Source organism: Terrapene carolina, unplaced genomic scaffold, assembly GCF_002925995.2.
Source record: "Terrapene carolina triunguis isolate 2854851 unplaced genomic scaffold, T_m_triunguis-2.0 Scaffold751, whole genome shotgun sequence".
Classification (NCBI taxonomy): domain Eukaryota; kingdom Metazoa; phylum Chordata; order Testudines; family Emydidae; genus Terrapene; species Terrapene triunguis.
This window is the reverse complement of record NW_020665102.1, coordinates 1,495,036-1,498,237: the sequence shown is the minus strand read 5'-3', so window position 1 is coordinate 1,498,237 and position 3,202 is coordinate 1,495,036. Positions and strand designations below refer to the sequence as shown.

The 3,202-nt window shown below is 54.2% G+C and overlaps 1 non-coding gene across 1 annotated transcript; it reads right to left on the bottom strand.

Annotated features, from left to right (window-relative positions):
* Positions 1–1,989: 1,989 nt before the first annotated feature.
* On the bottom strand, positions 1,990–2,071 carry TRNAS-UGA. Its single transcript has one exon. It is a non-coding gene; the product is annotated as a tRNA-Ser (tRNA).
* Positions 2,072–3,202: the final 1,131 nt, after the last annotated feature.

Genomic DNA, 3,202 nt, shown 5'->3' with positions numbered 1-3,202 from the left:
GGGGGGGGCACCATAATCTTTTCAGTGCTTAGGGCCTCTAAATCCGGCCCTGTTTCCTTCCCAAACTTTCCAGGAAAATGCCACCCTGGCCTACGCACCCCCATATGAAATGGAGTGTGTGAATGCTTAGAACAATTGGGCTCTGCCATGGAAGCGTGGTGGGGACAGCCACCCCTAGCTTCTTTGCAGGGCCGAGACTATGCTTGTGACTGTGAATTCAGAGGGAAGGTTGCTGGAGAAAGACACCCCAGGACCTGGGGGTTGAGGGAGGGCGGGTGGGGAGCTGGAAGCTGGCTACCTATGCTCAATGCTGCTCCCTGGAAAAAAAGCAGAGGAAAAAGCAATGCAGGATGTAAGAACATAAGAACGGCCAGACTGGGTCAGACCCAAGGTCCATCTAGCCCAGTGTCCTGTCTTCTGACAGTAGCCAATGCCAGGTGCTTCAGAGGGAATGAACAGAACAGGGCAATTACTGAGTGATCCATCCCGTCGCCCATTCCCAGCTGCTGGCAAACCGAGGCTAAGGACACCCCACTCTGATTGCAAACACACCTGCAGGTCCCAATGTCTCTGAAATAGCTAAAGGCAAATCTCATAAGGCCGGCAGTCTAATGTTAATTAGCAACTGTGGGTTGTATTGGTAGGACAGACGGCGCCATGGAAGGGAAAGGGCGACACCTTGAGGTGTCACCGAAAAGCCGCATCTTATTAAGATTAGTTAGTATTGTTCCATCACGTTTTAAGAGCCCATCGGAGCATTTACTCTGACCTCAATTTCACGCAGCTACCCCTAGACTGACATTAGTTAGACCAAAGCATCTTAGCTCTCGGGAGACGAAACTGGCAGAGAAAAAGAAGGGCCGAGACAGATGGATGGGGAGAGCCCATCCTTCCTGACCCCCTGCATGCGACTGGCTGCAGCCCTGAAGCATGAGAGTGGGTTGGAGTCGTGGGCTGAACGCCGCGTAGCAAACATGGCGATCATACCGAGGGCAATGCAGACAATTCTGTTCTTCGCCAAGAGAGGGACTCAGAGTGGTTATCGACCGCTGCTGCTGGATTTTAGCGCGGGTCCATGGGTTCCTCCAGCCAGTCGGGCCATCTGGCTAAGGGAAGGACTTCTGCCGCAAGCCCTAATTCCTGACACCGCGCCAGTCAATTTCCCTATGTAGACAAAGCTGGTGGCTCAAGTGGGTGGAGCTTATTTGGTGGGAGGGGCTTGGAAGAGGGTCATCAGGGATGCCCATTTGAAGGCAGCTTTTGGGCTGATGCCCCGCCCTCCATCCCACCTGCTGGCCCAAAGACTGGGGTGAGCGAGAGGGGAATCGGCGCCTCTGATGCCACTGAAGTGACTCCTGATTTACACAGGGGGGATCAGCCCCCCAGGCTCTGGCAGGGGGCAGGTGGCGTGGGGATCAGAACTCCTCTGGCTCTCTGTGCCGTGGGGGGTTTCGCTCTGGGTTGGACAACGCCAGCGGCTCGGTCCCGCAGGGGCCAGTTCCAGCCCGCAGCTGCAGACCCAGTCTTGCATCTCCACGGTACCTCTGCCCTGGCCTGTCGGCGGACACGTCCCTGCCGGTGTCTGGCTGGGGAGGCCATTCTGCGGGGATCAGGGCTCTGGCACCGGGCTCACGTCCACAGATCGGCCCCGGGGGTTGGATTGAGCTGGGGCCACCCCAAGTGGCTGGGTTTTGGCTGGAGAGTCGATGACGGGTTTGTTGGGTGGAAGGAGCCCTGAGTCAGAGCGCGAGTCCTGAATGCTGACCACTCAGGGCCTGTCTCTCCGAGCATTGGGGGATCCTCTAGCCAGCCCCTCTGAGAAATGTGGGGGCCATTTTTGGCCCCTTGGCCACAGAACGTGCTTTTCCTGGACCCAGCAGTGCCACCCACCTGGCCAACCCACAGGTCCCTGCCTGGCATTTCACCCCCGAAAATGCCCCGAGCCAGCGAGATCTCTGGGCATCGCCTCTCCGAGCAAAAGTAGCTAATCGCTGTGAGCAGGATTTGAACCTGCGCAGGGAAACCCCATTGGATTTCAAGTCCAACGCCTTAACCACTCGGCCATCACAGCTGGGTAATATCAATGCCTCTCCTTCCTGCTGTAGAGAGTCTTTTCTTTATGGGTGCAATGGGCATCTTATGGCTCAGAGCTCTGGCTTTCTAAGCAGGTACATTTTGGGGTAGGTAGGTAGGTAAATAGAGGGGTGTGTGAGCAGAGGGGTGCATAGACAGCTAGGGTGTGGGTAGATAGATTCTGTTCCTTAACCTTTACTTTACGAAAGCAAAACTAGACAAGAAATACCTTTTTTCCAGATTCCCCCCCTCTGCCCATAGTTTCAAGACTCAACCATTCTTCAAACGCAGTCAGTGAGGAGCACTCGCTGATCATGTTGCTTCGTACATTGATTGGAGCGTAGCCAGGTGTAAATCATTTTGCCCCTTGCTGAGTGAAGCGTAGCTGAGTGTAAATTGTTTTGTCCAGTGATGATGGAAGGATACCTGCATATAAATTATTTTGCTCCTTGCTGATTGGCAGATGCCTGGGTATAAATCATTTTGCCTCTTGCTGATTGGAGGATACCCAGATATAAATAAATGTGTTCATTGCTGATTGGCAGATACCTGGGTATAAATCACTTTACCGGTTGCTGATTCCCGTGTATAAATCATTTTGTCCATTGCTGCTGGATCTTGCCTTTACTGAAACCTTCATTTTTTCAGTCCCTGGTGAGCTGCCTGGATCTAGAGCCTCAGAGGGAAACAGCTCCAGCTCCAGATGCAGCCCTGCAATAACAAAACCCTTAGAAATGTCAGGGATCAAACCCAGGGCCTTATAGAGGTAAAGCATGCACTCTACCACTGAGCTACATCCCCCACACAGAACTATGGCCTACCCCTGTGAGAACTCCTTTCTATGCCTGGTTCTCAGCCCAGCTCCCCAAATCCATTCCCCCACCTGGGGCGTTTGGCCCAAGAGTGAGGTCAGGAGTGGACATGGGCCTGGAGTTAAGAGGGGCTGGACATAAATTTGGAGAGGGGACTGATGGAGGGCGGGGGAGGTTCCTTGATGCCATGGGGGCGGGATTTGCCCTCAGCAGACTGGAAGCCTTTAAACCTCATGGATCCCGTATGGCCCTAGGAGGACAGGGGGACCTATATGGCCCTGGGGGAGGGGTCCCTTATTGCCCTGGGGAGGTGGGGT